The following is an 18,754-nucleotide window of genomic DNA, read 5'->3' as shown; positions in this document are numbered from 1 at the left end:
CTTGCTTAATTGCTTAAAGTAGAGTGGAATGAAGGAAACCACTGGCGGTATATTTTTTAAGAGCCACCGCTAGCTCAATAAATAAAGGTGATTTAAATAATAATGATGATTAGTCAATAATTTATTCAAGAGTGGTGGATAATTCTCAATTAGTGGAACTACAATGTTTCCGTACTTGCAACATTGAGAAAATCCTTTCTTGCCACGGTCAAATCCATTAGTTTCTAACTTGAAGTTTAAGGACTGACAGTGTTCACATTTAATATTCATGTCACCAGAGGAATGCTCAAAAATTAAAGTTTCTCCGTTTGAAACTGTTTTACTCCTTTTTGCGTTTCTGTCAGCATTACTCTGTTGTTTTTTTTGCATTTCTCTCCCGCCTTTGTTCAAGGGACTCATTTTGTTGAGACAGGCTTTTTTGTCTTGCATCTGAGGCAAGCCTTGTTTCTCTATGCTCATCAGTCTCATTTTGCTGAGAAAGACGCATTTACTCTGCGACTGAAGCAAGCCTTGTCTTTCTCTGCTCAGTGGTTTCTTTTTGTCGAGAAAGCCGTTTTTGTGCAGCTTTAGCTCCTTTTCTCTCCTCTTCAGTGCTGTATTTTCTAGGAGGCATTCTTAAAAGAAATTACGTTAAGACGTAGTTTTTATGTATCAATAAAACAGATGATTGCCAATGCAAACAAATGTTCACCTTCCCCCTGACATGCTCAATTTGCGTTCAGCCTTAAATTGTTTCAAAAGCAGATGATTGCTGTTGCACTCGCCGGGTAAAACAAACACTGGAGACGTTTGGAGAGTTTCAGACAAAGTTTTATGGCCAAGAGAAAAAGAAAACAAAGCAAAACAAAACAAACCTGCGCAGGGGTGAACTCAAGTGATAGTCACAAGAGCCACACCCCGAGCGCCTACAGTCTAGGGGTTTTTATAGTATAGCAAGCAAGCAGTTCATACAGAAGCAAATTTGGCATTTAGCAATTGGTTCCCCCAAATTAAATTCTAGTCACGTGCCTTAGTAACCAGTCATACAGTTGAAAGCCCCAGCTGGAAATATCCCTATCTATCCCCTAGGATGTGGTTACATTTTCTGTCTTAGCAGTTCTTGTGACTTCCTTATCTCAAGGACTCCTCAGCTCCTAGCCATCCTGGGAGTCTGACGACTTCTCTATCTCAAGGACTCTTCAGCTCCTAGCCATCCTGGGAGTCTGGGCTCATCTGTTTACTGGACTAGTTCCTTTGAAGTTATTTCTAAAGCCTATTAATGTATTTTATAACTTTTATTCGAATGTCACAATTGCCAATGCAAACAAATGTTCACCTTCCCCCTGACCCGCTCAATTTGCGTTCAGCCGTGGCAACTTCACCCCATTGGCCAGTACAGTTATGCAAGCAACCAATAAGCTATTGGCGACAAACAGACACTTAAGCCGCATATAATAAAGATAATAGATAATTTTCGTCATTAGAAAATTTTTATGTATTTTTAATAAGCAGTTTAGAGCTAACTAACTCTTCAAAAATGAAAAAAAAATTATTTGGCCAAAGGTGAAAGAAAATGCATAGAAGATGTTTATATGTTTAAATCTTTGGCCTGTCCACTGGGGAAGGGGAAAGCCCCTTTTCACTTTCTCTTGGCAACAGGCAGGTCAATATAATCATGACTAGGTCTGACCTTGAAAGACAGGCAGTTGTGGACTGACTAATCCCATATGAAATTGCTGACAGGCTGTACTCCTTCTCGGGACAATGGGTGAGTACTGGAGATACCCAAACTGAAAACACAAGGCTGGTGTATTTTAAAAGATTATATACTTCAAATGCTTGGGTGCAAGCTCATTCAAATCAACCCAAATGCCAAGTCAACTCCAGAGAGTGGTGGAGAAATGTATTTATATTTTAGTAGGGATCTTTGAAAAAGTAGGTGACACCACTTCCTCTATAGGTACAAAGTAATATTTTTTTGTATGTCTTGGAGTGTCACCACTGTTTCTCCAAATTGTTTATCTCCTGGCTTAACTGTCCAAAGGAAGCCTGTGCTGGTTCGAAGGTTCCTGGTGCGGCCATGCAGGTCTTTGCTTCAAGCAAAGCAGTCCCCCGTCTCCCTCTGGTTTGCCCTGCCTTTGGGCAGGGCATCTCATCTCTCAGAAGACTGCCTATCAGAAGGTAGTGCCCAATGTGGGGCCTGTAGCTAGGCTTTTATAAACACTTATTGAGATTTAAACTCATCTGATTGTCAGGGCCAATTCTCTGACTAAAGTTAAATTTTGCTGCATTTCAAAATGAAGGACAAATAGACATTAAAGAGAGAATATTGATCATTTTCACTACATCTTCACAGTGGAAAAGGAAAAGGTGTTGCATTAAGCCTGGCTAAGTACTTGCATAAGAAGAATTTTAGTGTTAAATAGGGCTCTAATTTTAAAAGCTGCCCTGAACAACAACATTAGAGTAATTACTGAAATACTCCAGGATGATGAGTCAGTTGAAGGAACAAATTACTTTAATATTAAGTGACATATATTGTGAATTACAGAAGTGATAAATACATGGTATCTACTTTTGCATTTTGTTAGTTACATGATAACTATTTAGTATGGTGCAGCTTAAGTACTAAGAGTTAAATCAGAAAAATTGTCTTCATTACAAATATATTTTCAAATATTTTATCATAAAACTAAATGAAAGTATGACATTGATCAATACATATACATAGGTTTTAAGCAAACACCTCTATAGCACATAAACTGTTGAATATGTCATTACACATTACCTAAAATCAAATCATATTCTGTCACTGTGTATTTATTCGTCTTTATGTCATCCTCCTCTTTCAGAACTTGATCACCACATAACTTAAACTATTTCTAAGAGTCTCAGTTTTATAAGTTACCTATTTGTGAAATCATATCATTCTTAGCTTATGCTGATTTACATATATCTCTCAGTGAAATGTTCTCAAGTTTCATCTATGTTGTCGTAAATGCCAATAATTCATCATTTTTCATGGCAGAGTAGTATTCCACTGTGTATATGTAACACATCTTTTTCATCCATTCATCTATGGATGAACACTGTGGTAGATACCCTCTCTTGGCCTGTCTGAGTAACTCTGCATTGAACATGTGAATGCATATGTCTTTATGTACCACTGTTTTGAAGTTAATGGGCTAAATGCCCAGTTGAGAGATTGCTGAATAACATGATAGGTCTAGTCTTACATTTTTTACAAAATAACTGTACTATCTTACATACTGGCAGTATGAGTTGCCTTTCACATGCAAATGAGAATTCATTTCCTCAGCAGACACTTCAAAACTTGTTATGACATGTCTTGATATGATTTCATCTAACTGATTTGTAGTGTTATCTCAGTGAAGTTTTGATTTTCACTTCTTAAGATCTTTTGAGGATGGGCATCTTTTCATATATCTGTTGGCTATGTATATGTCTTTTTGAAAGAAGAGTCTATTAATAATCTCCTTATTGTTTAATTGGATTGTTTGGTAGTTTGTTTCTACGCTTTGTGAGTTCTTGATATATTTGGATATGAACTTTTATTAAAGCTGTAGTTTGAAAATATTATCTCCCATTTACTTGGCTGCCTATTTGTTTCGTTTACAGTATGTTTTGTGCAGAAGCTATTTATTTTGATATAGTACCATTCATTTCATTTTGCCTGCACTGCTTTTGCTTTCCATGTCAAATTTATAACTTGTTCATGAATTTCGGACCTTTGCTTCTTTTCTACCTAATTTAGTGTCCTACAATTTATTTTTTATTTATTTTTTAAATCAGAAGGGAAGATGTAGATAGACACATGGCTGCAAGCTCCCAGCCTGGATTATCACTGGAAGCCTAACACCAGTAGATAATCAGCATATCTGAAACCATTGCTTCTTCGCAGTTCAACTGGGCTGTTTCAGCACCTGAGGTTAGGCGATTGAGCCCTCTTCAATGTCTAGATCAGGCGTAGTCAACCTTTTTATACCTACCGCCCACTTTTGTATCTCTGTTAGTAGTAAAATTTTCTAACCGCCCACTGGTTCCACAGTAATGGTGATTTATAAAGTAGGGAAGTAACTTTATAAAATGTATAAAGCAGAGTTACAGCAAGTTAAAGTATATAATAATAATTACTTACCAAGTACTTTATGTCGTATTTTTGCTAAGTTTGGCAGAATAAATCTTTATAAAACAACTTACTATAGTTAAATCTATCCTTTTTTAAAAAATTTTTATTTATTTATTCATTTTAGAGAAGAGAGACAGAGAGAGGGAGAGAGAGAGAGAGAGAGAGAGAGAGAGAGAGAGAGAGAAGGGGAGGAGCAAGAAGCATCAACTCCCATATGTGCCTTAACCAGGCAAGCCCAGGGTTTAGAACCGGCGACCTCAGCGTTCCAGGTTGACGCTTGATCCACTGCGCCACCACAGGTCAGGCCTAAATCTCTTTTTATTTATACTTTGGTTGCTCCTCTACTGCCCACCATGAAAGCTGGAATGCCCACTAGTGGGCGGTAGGGACCAGGTTGACTACCACTGGTCTAGAGGTGTAGTTACTCTCATGACTTTAGGGTGAGTCTGAGTATAGAAATTCTTGATTAAGGTACATAAACATTGTTTTCTAAGGTTTTCAGATAAGTTCCATCTTCTTTGCCTTGTGTGGCAAGTGGCCCAGGCACACTCTCAGAAAATTCTAGGAATTAGCTAAACTATGACTAGGTGACCCAGTTGCCCTTGTAAGCCAAGAAGCTCCTACATTCTTTGCTTTCCTTTCTCCACAGAAAGAAGGGGTTAAGGGGCCTGACTTCCTCTTTAAAATGGCGTTGCTAAAAAAAAAAAAAAAAAAAAAAAAGCCCCGGCTGGGTAGCTCAGTTGGTTAAACCATCGTTCTGAGGCATGGAGGTTGCCGGTTCAATTCCCAGTCAGGGCACATACAGGAACAGCTTGATGTTCCTCTCTCTCTCTCTCTCTCTCTCTCTCTCTCCATTCCTCTCTCTCTCAAATCAATATAATAAACATTAAAAAAAAGAAAATAAAATGGCGTTGCTAATGCTAAATTTTACAGTTCCTTACCACACTGGGAACCTCTGTGCTTTGGGACAATGCTCCAAACCAACCAAGCATACGGCCAGGGCCAGCTCAAAATATTTTTACACCAAGGGCAAGGCTTGGACAAACTGAGTTTCTTGGTAGATGGCTAGGAGCTATTCTATGAAGATGTATGTCAGTTTAGATTATATAGAGGAAATCTGTAATTCATGTAGCATGCTGCAGTAAATTTTATGATTTGACTCTATGAGATTATAGAAAATATCTATATTGGTCTCTTTCCCTAGTTCCTGGCATGGAATTCTAAAACCCCTGTAATTCCTCAGTGATAAGAAGCACCAGGAGCATCTTTTGTTTTAATATTTGGTCATTGATTCTGGTTTCTGACAGAGTTTCTGAATTCTTCCTTGGTGATAGGAATGTCTTCTGTTCTAATGAGGTGACTCTTGGTGGGTTCCTAGATGGGGCCCAATCCCCGGAAAGAACAAGCCATGTTTAGAAGCTTAGAATTTATGGATTCATCCCTATTTTCCAGAGAGGAGAGAGGGATTAGAAATGGAATTCATGTTCAGCCATGACTAGGTGATGTGAAGCCTTCATAAAACTCCCAGCAGTATTGAGTTTGGAGGGCGTCAGGATCGGTGAACGTGTGGGGGCACTGGGAGAGTGGCAGGCCCGGAGCAGGCGTGGAGCCTGTCTGCCCCTTCCCATATATCTTGTCCTCTTCCGTCTGATTCCTTTATCATACCTTTTTTCTTTTTCATATTGTTTTGGAACAAACTGGTAAATATTAAACCTTTTTTGAGTTCTCTGAGTTGTTATAGCAAATTAGTTGACCCCAAAGGCAGGGGTTGTGGGAACCTTTGATTTATAGCCATTTTCAGAAACAGGTAGCAATCTGGACTTGTGATTGGCATGTTGTAAAGCCAGTAGCCACGGCCACCATCACAGCCACCTCGCCCGTGCCTGTTCGCATTTGATTCAGACAGATGGTAATGAAACAACGGAGCCAAGAACTGGTGGTCCATTACCTTTCATCCTAGTTCAAACCTGGCGGGCGAAAAATACACACAGTGGGAAAACACTTCCCTTTCCATTCAGGGCTCCCAAAGCCACTGAATTATCCGAGTTTCCTAGAATCAAAGTTTCTAGCTCGCCAGCCTTATTCACCTCTGTTCCCCATCCCCTTCTCTCTGTACAAACTGGCTTCTCCTTCAGCACTCCGCCATCTTGGCTGCCCCGCCTTGCAATGCTAATTTCAGGAACCTCGAAAGAGAAAGCCCCTGGTCTGTTCCATTTTATAGTGTAGAAATCAAAACTTTTAAGCCAATATACAAATAAGGAAGTCTCTGATACAAAGTCATTTATGTGAGGCATAAATGGGATTTCTCATGAGAGTGCACCACCCCACATCATGCAACAGTCAAGGGTGTGGGGAAAGCTTAGTGTTGAGAAGACCTTCTGTATTAAAAGGGTAGGAAAGGCTTAGTTTAAAACTAAGCCTTAGGATATGAGGATCCTGCCTGCTTACAACCTGTCCCCCACACCCAATGCAAACTATAAGCGAGCAAACATATATATCATATTTACAAACTTATTTGACCGTCATGTGAAGTATATTGGGGGCAGTTTTGTGGGACTGATGTTATTTCCAGGCAGATAGTGTCAGAATTGAGGTGAGTTGTGTAGCATCCACCGGGTACGAGAACAAATGTCGGAGACTTTCAGGAGTTAAGATGTTACTTTATTGGCCAGTTTAACCTGCGCAGGGGCGAACTCCCGAGATGTCCGAAGACACCGTGCCCACAAGGAGCTGCAAATAGGAGCCGCGCCTGGAGCTTACAGCCAAGCCCTTATATATCCTAAGTGAGCAAGCATAGACAGAAGCAGATGTGGCAGTTTAGCTATTGGCTAGGGAGGTCACACGCAGCATAGCAACAGGGGCCGGCATAGCAACAGGGGCCGGTTTTAGCTTAGTGGCGAATTTCAAACCTAAACTTCTGATAAGGGTCTCTGACCTTCTTTGTTCCCAGCCTCACAGGAGCCATATCAGCACTTACTGTTCCTGCAATAGTTACACTCTTTGGCAGCCCCAGCATATCACTACTCCCTGAATCTAACAAGTTGTAGGATACCCAGCTGGTGTTGGGGAATTGCTTGGTGTGGGGAGAACCCACACATCTGTGTCAGAAGAGTTAGTGTGGTGGTAGTGTGAAAGTAAAGGAGGACTATAGGGGGACTGAGGTTTTCTACTCCTTCAGTTCTGTAAGGATTTTCAAGATCTCTGAAACTTAGGTTTAGTTGTGTTGGATGCTTAACATCATACAACATTATTACCAGACCACAGTAATGAAGTAAGATATAAATTGAGTGCTTTCTTAAGAGTTTGGACTCACCCTAGTTTTTACCCTACTTTTATGTGGCAGAATATTTTTAAGTCTTATCTTCCTCACATGTTACATTATGATATGTTAAACATAGTCTTTCATGCCTCCTCAGATCCTCTTGACACCATATGTCTCCTACCTGTGGTGCCCTGCAGGCCGACCTGTTGCTTAAACTGAGCAAACTTTCATTGTCATGTTTTATCTTTGATTACTGAGTGCTTGTCAAACATTCCTTTTGTTAAAAAAATATTGAATTGGAGTTAACAGTACAATAATTCTTTATAAAACTTTTCAGGACTCAACCAATGAGCACTGGTGAAGAACAAAATAAAATAATTAATTATGTTCTATATCTTTTACCAGTTCCATAAACTGATAATTAATAACATTTGCAAACATATTCCAGATAGTTTTAACAACTGTACTGATGATACATTTCATAGATTTTGCTTCAGAAAGTTGAGCACAATGTTTCAATATTATATGTGGAACAAAGTAATAAGTAAAACATTGGTTTCTTGTTTAAAAATTTCAATAAATCCAGTTTGTTTGTTTTTTTAAAATCTAACCTAACAGAGCACCATCTATTGTGGTAGGATTCTTTTTTCCCCATGTCTAGCTGAAAATCTTCTTTTACAGAAAAATAAAAAAATATTTATACCATTAGTTCCTATATATATTTGATCGTGAATTGATAGCATTTATTTTTAAATTTGAAATCCTTTGAGATAAAATGTGACAAGTACTTAATAGCGCAGTATCTCTTTTATTACAAAACTCATTTAAGTCTAGGGAAAAGTACTTGAAATTTTAAAAATTATTGTTACTGAAGTTTAATAATAAAATTTGTTCTGCCTGTGGGCTCTGGCCAAAAAATGCAAGAGCAGGAGTTTAAAGAAAGGAATTAATTAGTTTATCTGAATTGGCCATTCTGGAGGCACGTAGGATCCTGCTGTGAAATACCTGACTCCAGATGGCTTGTGGTTACAGCTTATGTAGGACAAAATCACCATAAACAATGGGTTATAAGTTGAAGATCATGTTAGGAGATGATTGGTCAGTGGTGAGATAAGTGTAATAAATTATTTCTTCAGGTCTTAAGGACAACTCCGAGGCTAGCTGGGTGTCCAGAACCATTTTCTAGAACTGATAGCCAAGCCCTGGCCTGATAGCTCAGTTGGTCAGAACATCATCCCAATATGCCAAGGTTCAGGTTTGATCCTGGGACAGGGCACATAAAAGAATCAATCAGTGGATGCATAGATAAGTTGAACAAATCATTCTCTCTCTCTCTCTCTCTCTCTCTCTCTCTCTCTCTTTCTGCCTCTCTGTCTTAGGGCTCAGGACCTATTATCTTTAGCCTGCAAGGGGCTTAAACTTCGTGACCTTTAGTCAGAATTGGGCTGTTGTCTTCTGTTGTCTCAGGATTCAAGGATGATCAAGATGGGGTTTTGGCCTATTAGCTCAGTTGATTAGAGCATCCACTTGAAACAACTGCAACACCAAGATTGTAGGTTTGATCTCTGATCTTTGGTCAGGGCACATAAGGGATGTGACCCATGAATGCGCTACTGAGTAGAACAAGAAATGAATGCTTCTCACTCTCTTTTTCTTTTTCTCCCTCTCTGTGTCTTTTTGCTGAAAAAAGAATGATTGTTTTAAAACTACAACTTAAATGAATTCAGAATTACATGGACCCTGGGTGATGTCACCTTACCCTAATTTGAATTAAGTATGGTAAACAGAGGACTTAAGGCAGATACTGCCTGTGTTCCACTGTTTCTGATTTCCCTAGCAACAATTTGTCTGCCAGGTATGTTCCCCCTTTCCTCAACTACCTATAAATCCCCCATTCCTACATCTGCAATTTTAAATACACCATTCCCTTCTCCTTTGTCTAAAATGTCTTATATACTGTTGTAAAGCCAGTAGCTGCGGCCACCGTCACAGCCACCTGGCCCATGCAGGTTCGCATTGGATTCAGACAGATGGTAATGAAACAAAGGAGCCAAGAACTGGTGGGTCATTAGCTTTAATCCTAGCTCACACCTGGTGGGCAAGTAAAAACACACACTGGGCTCCAAAACCCACTCATTCAGTGCTCACAAAGCTACTGACTTATCTGAATTTCCTAGAATCAAAGGTTTCTAGCTCACTAGCCTTATTCACCTCTGTTCCCCATCTCCTTCTTTCTGCATAAACTCTGCATAAACTGGCTTTTCCTCTAGCACTCCACCATCTTGGCTGCTTCTCCTGGCCTCCTCCACATGGCCTTTCTCTGCTCTCCTCTCTAATGTTAATCTCAGGAACCAAGAGAGAGCAAGCTCCCGGTTTGCCCCACTCTATAGTGTAGAAACCAAAACCTTTAATCCAATATACAAACAAGGAAGTCTCTGATACAAAGTCACTTATCTGAGGCATAATGGGATTCCTCATGAGTGCACCACCCCACATCAAAAAGGGTGGGAAAGGCTTAATCCAGGGGTCGGGAAACTATTTGGCTGAGAGAGCCATGAACACAACATATTTTAAAATGTAATTCCATGAGAGCCATACAACGACCCGTGTACGTTACACATTATCCAGTAAAAATTTGTTGTACCCCTGGAGGACAGCTGTGATTGGCTCCAGCACCTGCAGTCATGAACATGAGCAGTAGGAAATGAATGGATTGTAATACATGAGAATGTTTTATATATATATATTTTTTCCTTTTGTATTTTTCTGAAGCTGGAAATGGGGAGAGACAGTCAGACAGACTCCTGCATGCGCCCGTCCGGGATCCACCCGGCACGCCCACCAGGGGGCGACGCTCTGTCCACCAGGGGGCGATGCTCTGCCCCTCTGGGGCGTCGCTCTGTTGCAACCAGAGCCACTCCAGTGCCTGGGGCAGAGGCCAAGGAGCCATCCCCAGCGCCCGGGCCATCCTTGCTCCAGTGGAGCCTCAGCTGCAGGAGGGGAAGAGAGAGACAGAGAGGAAGGAGAGGGGGAGGGGTGGAGAAGCAGATGGGCGCTTCTCCTGTGTGCCCTGGCTGGGAATCGAACCCGGGACTTCTGCACACCAGGCCGACGCTCTACCACTGAGCCAATGGCCAGGGCGAGAATGTTTTATATTTTTAACATTTTTTAATTAAAGATTTGTCTGTGAGCCAGATGCAGCCATCAAAAGAGCCACATCTGGCTCGCGAGCTATAGGTTCCTGACCCCTGGCTTAGTCCCAAAACCAAGCCCCAGGCTACAAGGATCCTGTCTGCCCACAGCCCACCCCCCACACACATTAATATAATCACACCCATCCCAACCAGAAAGGGCAACCAATACCATCACCTGGGTGATGGGCTTCCACCTGGGCAACACCATCTTTACCAAACTGAGCATAATATATTTTATCTGCCCAACAACTGTAGATCAAATAAGTTTGCAAATATGATATGTATGTTTGCTCACTTATAGTTTGCATTGGGTGTAGGAGGCAGGCTGTAAACCGGCAAAGTCATTATAGCCTAAGGCTTAGTTTTAAGACTAAGTTTTCCCCCGCCCTTTTAATACTAAGATTTTCTCAACACTAAGCTTTTCTCCACACCCTGACTGTTGCTTGATGTGGGGTGTGTTGGTCAAATAAGTTTGCAAATATGATATATATGTTTGCTCGCTTATAGTTTGCATTGGGTGTGGGGGACAGGCTGTAAGCAGGCAGGGTTGTTACAGTCTAAGGCTTAGTTTTAAGACTAAGCCTTTCCCACCCTAAGTGACTATGTATCAGAGACTTCCTTATTTGTATAATGGATTAAAGGTTTTGATTTTTATATTATAAAATGGGGCAGAGGAGCCCATGCTGTAGGAGAGCAGAGAAAGGCCACGTGGAGAGAGGAGAAGCAGCCAAGATGGCAGAGTGCTGAGGGAGAAGCCAGTTTGTGCAGAGTTTGAGCAGAGAGAAGGAGATGGGGAACAGAGGTTGTTGGGCAGATAAAATGTATTATGCTCACTTTGTTAAAAATGGCGCTGCTTGACCTGTGGTGGCGCAGTGGATAAAACGTCAACCTGGAAACACTGAGGTTGCCGGTTCAAAACCCTGGCTTGCCTGGTCAAGGCACATATGGGAGTTGATGCTTCCTGCTCCTCCCCCTTCTCTCTCTCTCCCCCCCTAAAATAAATAAATAAATAAAAATTAAAAAAAAAAAAATGGCGCTGCCCATGTGAGGCCATCGCCCAGGTGATATTAATGTGTGTTGAGAATCCTTGTAGTCTGGGGCTTGGTTTTGGAATTAAGCCTTTCCTACCCTTTTTTGATGTGGGGTGTACAATCCAATCATGCCTCAGAGAAGTGACTTTGTATTAGAGACTTCTCTATTTTGTATATTGGATTAGAGGTTGTGAAGCTACAATATAAAATGGGGGCAGAACGAGAGTTTGCTCTCTTGGTTCCTGGGATGATTAGCACGAGAGAGCAGAGGGAGCAGAGCAGAGAGCAGAAAGAGGCCATGTGGCCAGGAGAAGCAGCCAAGATGGCAGAGTGCTGAGTGAGATGCCAGTTTGTGCAGAGTTTGTATCTGGGATAAGGAAGGAGATGGGGAACAAAGGTGAATAAGGCTGGTGAACTAGAAACCTTTGATTCTAGGAAACTTGGATAAGTCAGTGGCTTTGAGAGCACTGAATGTGAGTGGGTTTTGGAGCCCAGTGTGTGTTTTTACTTGCCTGCCGGGTGCAAGCTAGAATTAAAGAAAATGGCCTATCAGTTTTTGGCTCCGTTGTTTCTTTACCGACTGTCCCAATCCAGTGCGAACCTGCAAGGGCCGGGCTGCTGTGATGGTGGCCCTGGCCACTGGCTTTACATTTGGCGCAGTCTGTGGCAGGATTCGATACAGATCGGCAAGGAGCCACTACCACCTTTGAGTGGTGGAATAGAGGACTGCCTGCTGTTATGGTTCCCCATGGCTGTCCTTTTGGGGACCGTAGGCTGGCTGACTTTTACAGCCATGCTTGAGGTAACTGAGAGCTCTGTGGAAGAGGCTGCCTGGGACCTGCAAACCGAGCAGTGGAAGGAGCTGGAGCAAACGTGGGAGAATCAGATGCTGACCCTGGAGCTGAAAGAAGTGCTGGAGGAGGAGGTTGACCAGGTTTGCGAGATTCACCTGGAAATGGAGCAACTGCTGGAGGAGGATTCACAGGTTCATGAGTTGCAGATTACCCTGGGTACTGTGGAGAGCCAGCAGCAGCAGGAGGCCAGGGCTGAGGCTGAAGCTGAGGCCGGGTCCGGAGCTGCAAGGTCTGCAGAGCAGAAGGCTGCGGCAGCCTGGGGCTCAAGCCTGGCAGCAGGAGCTGGTGTTTCTAGTTCCTCTTTGGAGGATGAGGAGAATCCGGCTGGAGTTGCAATCTGCAGTCTCCATAAGATGAAAGCCCAGCTGGAAGCAGCACCTACTACGGCTCTGGTAGGTCTGCGATTTTGGGACACTTGGTTGAACGCTATCATGCTCTCCGGAACAGAGATGGAAATGCTGACTGCCATTGCCATGTGGCCCTCTTTGGGACAGTGTAAGACCTGCCAGGACGGCAGGAATGAGGGGGGTGGCTGACGCCCCATGTGCATGGACTGATTTCCTGGACTACGACTGGAGTGGGTGTAAAGCCAGCAGCCAAGGCCAGGGCCACTATCACAGCAGCCACCTGGCCCATGCAGGTTCGCATTGGATTCGGACAGTCGGTAAAGAAACAATGGAGCCAAAAACTGATAGGCCATTTTCTTTCATTCTAGCTTGCACCCGGCAGGCAAGTAAAAACACACACTGGGCTCCAAAACCCACTCACATTCAGTGCTCTCAAAGCCACTGACTTATCCGAGTTTCCTAAAATCAAAAGTTTCTAGCTCACCAGCCTTATTTACCTCTGTTCCCCATCTCCTTCCTTATCCCAGATACAAACTCAGCACTAACTCTCTTCTCACTCAGCACTCCGCCATCTTGGCTGCTTCTCCTGGCCTACTCCACGTGGCCTCCTTCTGCTCTCTGCTCTGCTCTCTCCTCTAATGATAATCTCAGGAACCAAGAGAGCAAGCTCCCGCTCCATCCCCATTTTATAGTGTAGAAATCCAAACCCTTAATCCAATATACAAAATAGGGAAGTCTCTAATACAAAGTCACTTCTCTGAGGCATGATGGGATTGTACCACCCCACATCAAAAAGGGTGGGAAAGGCTTAATCCCAAAACCAAGCCCCAGGCTACAGGGATTCTGCCTGCCCACAGAGACACACATTAATATCACCTGGGCAACGGCCTCCATGTGGGCAGCGCCACTTTAACAAAGTGAGCATAATACATTTTATCTGCCCAACAGTAGGCATTGACTCCTTTGTTGGATGGACTTACGGATTTTGGACAATGTGAAATACCCTGATGGGGGTGGGGGGCGGCTTTGCTGGAAGCACTCCCCTGCCCCGGGAAGCTTTTCCCATAGGCCGAGGCCATTTTGCGCTTTGGGCTAAATGCTGAGAGACTGGTGAAGTGTACCTTTGTAATTGTTGAAACTGTATGATTTGTGCTGTGTAATTTGTGTAATGTGCCTAATTTCCTTGCCCAGGGATGCCGGTGATGTAGATTGTAGGTAGTAAAGTGAGTAAAGGGGTGGATTGTTGGGCAGATAAAATGTATTATGCTCACTTTGTTAAAAATGGCGCTGTCCACGTGAGGCCATCGCCCAGGTGATATTAATGTGTGTTGAGAATCCTTGTAGCCTGGGGTTTGGTTTTGGGATTAAGCCTTTCCTACCCTTTTTTGATGTGGGGTGGTACAATCCAATCATGCCTCAGAGAAGTGACTTTGTATTAGAGACTTCCCTATTTTGTATATTGGATTAGAGGTTGTGAAGCTACAATATAAAATGGGGGCAGAACGAGAGTTTGCTCTCTTGGTTCCTGGGATGATTAGCACGAGAGAGCAGAGGGAGCAGAGCAGAGAGCAGAAAGAGGCCATGTGGCCAGGAGAAGCAGCCAAGATGGCGGAGTGCTGAGTGAGATGCCAGTTTGTGTAGTGTTTGTATCTGGGATAAGGAAGGAGATGGGGAACTGAGGAGAATAAGGCTGGTGAGCTAGAAAGCTTTGATTCTAGGAAACTCGGATAAGTCAGTGGCTTTGAGAGCACTGAATGTGAGTGGGTTTTGGAGCCCAGTGTGTGTTTTTACTTGCCTGCCGGGTGCAAGCTAGAATTAAAGAAAATGGCCTATCAGTTTTTGGCTCCATTGTTTCTTTACCGACTGTCCGAATCCAATGCGAATCTGCATGGGCCAGGCTGCTGTGATGGTGGCCCTGGCCACTGGCTTTACAGAGGTGAATAAGGCTGGTGAGATAGAAACCTTTGATTCTCGGAAACTCAGATAAGTCAGTGGCTTTGGGAGCCCTAAATGGAAAGGGAAGTGTTTTCCCACTGTGTGTGTTTCTTGCCCGCCGTGGGCAAGCTAGGATTTAAAGCTAATGGCCCACCAGTTCTTGGCTCCATTGTTTCATTACCGTTTGTCTGAATCAAACCTGAACCTACATTGGCCAGGCGGCTGTGATGGTGGCTGTGGCTACTGGCTTTACAGGGTGGTGCACTCTTATGAGGAATCCCATTTATGCCTCAGTTAAGTGATTTTGTATCAGAGACTTCCTTATTTGTATATTGGCATAAAGGTTTTGATATCTACACTATGAAATGGGGCAGACCAGGAGTTCTCTCTCTTGGTTCCTGAAATTAACATTGCACAGGAGAAGCAGCCAAGATGGCGGCGTGCTGAAGGAGAAGCCAGTTTGTACAGAGTTTATGTGGAGAGAAGGAGATGGGGAACAGAGATGAATAAGGCCGGTGAGCTAGAAAGCTTTTTTTTTTTTTTTTTTTTTTGATGGTTCAGACTGACTTTTTATTTGCTGTGAGTACAGTAATTTCTACCGCACACTATCTTGAATGTACATGTTTCATCTTAATGGACTACTCAAGAGTTAAGTTATGGCCTTGTACAATGAAGTTTATCCCATAGTGCCTTGGGAAGGCCTTTGACCTTCTTTTCTAGGCCTATCCATAATTAGAAAGCTTTGATTCTAGGAATACTCAGATAAGTCAGTGGCTTTGGGAGCCCTGAATGAAAAGGGAAGTGTTTTCCCACTGTGTGTATTTGTTGCCCACCAGGTGCAAGCTAGGATTAATGGTAATGGCTCACCAGTTCTTGGCTTTGTTGTTTTATTACCGTCTGTCTGAATCAAATGCGAACCAACATGAGCCAGGCTGATGTGATGGTGGCTGTGGCTTTACATTTGGCATAATCTGTGGCAGGATTTGGATTAATTTGGTACGTAGCCACCAGCACCTTTTAGCAGTGGAGTAGAGGACTGGTTGCTGTTATGGTTACCCATGGCTGTCCTTTTGAGGGCCGTAGGCTGCTGACTTTTACAGCCGTGTTTGAGGAAACCGAGAGCTCTGTGGAAGAGGCTGCCCAGGACCTGCAAACCGAGCAGTGGAAGGAACTGGAGCATACGTGGGAGAAAGAAATGCCGACCCTGGAGCTGGAGCAAGCACCTGAGAAGGAGGCCGACCAGATTCATGATATTCACCTGGAAATGGAGCAACCGCTGGAGAAGGAATCACAGGTTCAAGAGTTGCAGCATGAACTTGACGTTGTGGAGAGCATGCAGCTGTGGGAGGCCGGGGCTGAGGCCAAGGCTGGGGCCAGGACTGCAAGGCACACGGAGCAGAACGCGGCAGTGGCCCGGGGCTCCAGCCCGGCAGCAGGAGCTGGTGTTTTCAGTTCCTCTTTGGAGGATGAGGAGAATTGGGCTGGAGTTGCGATCCGCAGTCTCCAGAAGGTGAGACCCCAGCAGTAAGGAATACCTACTATGCCCCTGATCGGTCTGTGATTTTTGGGACATAGGGGTGGACACTATCACGCTCTCTGGAGCAGGGATGGAAATACTGACTGCCATTGCCATGTGCTCCTCCTTGGGACAGTGTAAGACATGCCAGGATGGCATGAATGAGGTGGGTGGGGGGACTGAGGACCCATGTGCTTGGACTGATTCCTGGACTACGACCGGAGTGGGCACTGGCTCCTTTGTTGGATGGACTTACGGATTTTGGACAATGTGAAATACCCTGATAGGGGTGGTGGCATCATTGCTGGAGGCCCTCCCCCTGCCCTGGGAAACTTTTCATAAGGGTAGAAAGAAGTCCAAGGACATTTTGTGCTTTTGGCAAAGTGCTCAGATACTGGTGAAATGTACCTTTATAATTGTTGAAATTGTATGATTTGTGGTGTTGTAATTTGTGTAATGTGCCTAATTTCCTTGTGCAGGAATACCTGTGCTTTAGATTGTAAAGCGAGCAAACGGGGTGGAATGTTGGTCAAATAAGTTTGTAAATATGATATATATGTTTACTCTCTTATAGTTTGCATTGGGTGTGGGAGACAGGCTGTAAGCTGGCAATGTCATTATAGCCTAAGCCTTTCCCGCCCTTTTAATACTAAGATCTTTTCAAAACTAAGCTTTCCCCACACCCTTGACTGTTGTATGATGTAGGGTGGTGCACTCTTATGAGCAATTCCATTTGTGACTCAGATAAGTGACTTTGTATCAGAGACTTCCTTATTTGTATATTGGCTTAAAGGTTTTGATTTCAACACTACAAAATGGTGGCAGAGCAGGAGCTCTCTTTCTTAGTTCCTGAAATTAGCATTGCACAGGAGAAGCAGCCAAGATGGCAGAGTACTGAGGCAAAAGCCAGTTTGTGCAGTTTATGCAGAGAGAAGGAGATGGGGAACAGAGGTGAATAAGGCTGGTGAGGTAGAAACCTTTGATTCTAGGAATACACGGATAATTCAGTGGCTCTGGGAGCCCTGAATGCAAAAGCAAGTGTTTTCCTACTGAGTGTATTTCTCGCCTGCTGGTTGTGAGCTAGGATTAAAGCTAATGGCCCACCAGTTCTTGGCTCCGTTGTTTCATTACCCATCTGTCCAAATCAAATGTGAACCTGCATGGGCCAGATGGCTGTGATAGTAGCCGTGGCTACTGGCTTTACACATGCCTCTGTGACTTCCCCTTGTACATGCATTAAAACTTTGATTTTCTTTCTTTCTTTCTTTCTTTCTTTCTTTCTTTCTTTCTTTCTTTCTTTCTTTCTTTCTTTCTTTCTTTCTTTCTTTCTTTCTTTCTTTCCTTTCTTTCCCTCTCTCTCTCTCTTTCTTTCTCTTTTCTCTCTCTCTCTCTCTGTCTCTCTCTTTCTCTATCTCTATCTCTATCTCTCCTCTTCTCCCCTTTTCTCTCCTTCCTTTTCCTTTCCTCTCCTCCCCTCCTCTCCCCTCCCTTCCCCTCTACTTCCCTTTTTTTCCCTCCCCTTCCCTTCCTTCTTTTTCTTCCCTTCCTTCCTGGAGGGAAAATAGTAAAGTGTGAGGAAGCTGCTGATGTTGAGGATGGAGCTATTTTTAGTGTCTGAGGCTGATGCACTCTGACCAAGGAAGCTATCCTGAACACCCAATGCTGATGCTCTAACTAATTGAGCCACTGGCTGTGGGAGGGGGACGAGAAGTTGATTTTTGCTTCTGCTGTGTGCCCTGGCCAGAAATCGAACCTGGGACGTCCACATGCTGGGCTGACGCTATATCCACTGAGCCACCAGCCATGGTTAGGTCTTGTATTCCAAAGGCAATTATTTGTTACTCAGTTGAACATTTTTTATTGTTAAAATGTGTTTTTGGGCCCTGGCTGGTTGGCTCAGTGGTGGAGATGGCAGCCCAGCATGTGGAAGTCCTGGGTTTGATTCCCTGTTAGGGCACACAGGAGAAGCGATCATCTGCTTCTCTTTCCCCCCTTCTCCCTCTATTTCTCTCTCTTTCTCTCTCTCTTTCTATTCCCCTCCTGCAGCCATGACTCGATTGGCTCAAGTGAGTTAGCCTCGGGCGCTGAGGATGGCTCCATGGTCTTTTCTCAGGTGCTAAAATAATGGCCCCAGATGGTCAGAGCATTGCCTCCTAGCTGGCTTGCTGGGTGGATCTCCTGTTCGGGGCGCATGCAGGAGTCTGTCTCTCTACCTACCATCTTCTCATTTAAAAAAAAAAAAAATCTTTTTGGCCCTGGCCACTGGCTCAGTGGATAAAGTGTTGGCCTGGCATATGGATGTCCAGGGTTCAATTCCTGGTCAGGGCACACAGGAGAAGTGACCATCTGCTTCTCTCCCCTTTCTCTCTCCCTTCTCTACCTCTTTTCTTTCTACAGTTGGTGGCTCAATTGGTTTGAGCACCGGCCTCTGATGAGAGCTCTTTTGGTGTGAGCTCCTCAGCCTTATATGCTAAAAATAGCTTGGG

General features: G+C 43.6%; 1 protein-coding gene across 2 annotated transcripts in view; it reads left to right on the top strand.

The window, feature by feature from the left end:
• The window catches only part of RAD54B (RAD54 homolog B), a 142,751-nt gene that overhangs the window by 44,158 nt on the left and 79,839 nt on the right, over positions 1-18,754 (top strand). The window lies entirely within an intron of this gene.

This window comes from Saccopteryx leptura, chromosome 3, assembly GCF_036850995.1.
Source record: "Saccopteryx leptura isolate mSacLep1 chromosome 3, mSacLep1_pri_phased_curated, whole genome shotgun sequence".
Lineage (NCBI taxonomy): Eukaryota > Metazoa > Chordata > Mammalia > Chiroptera > Emballonuridae > Saccopteryx > Saccopteryx leptura.
This window is presented reverse-complemented; position numbering and strand designations above follow the sequence as displayed.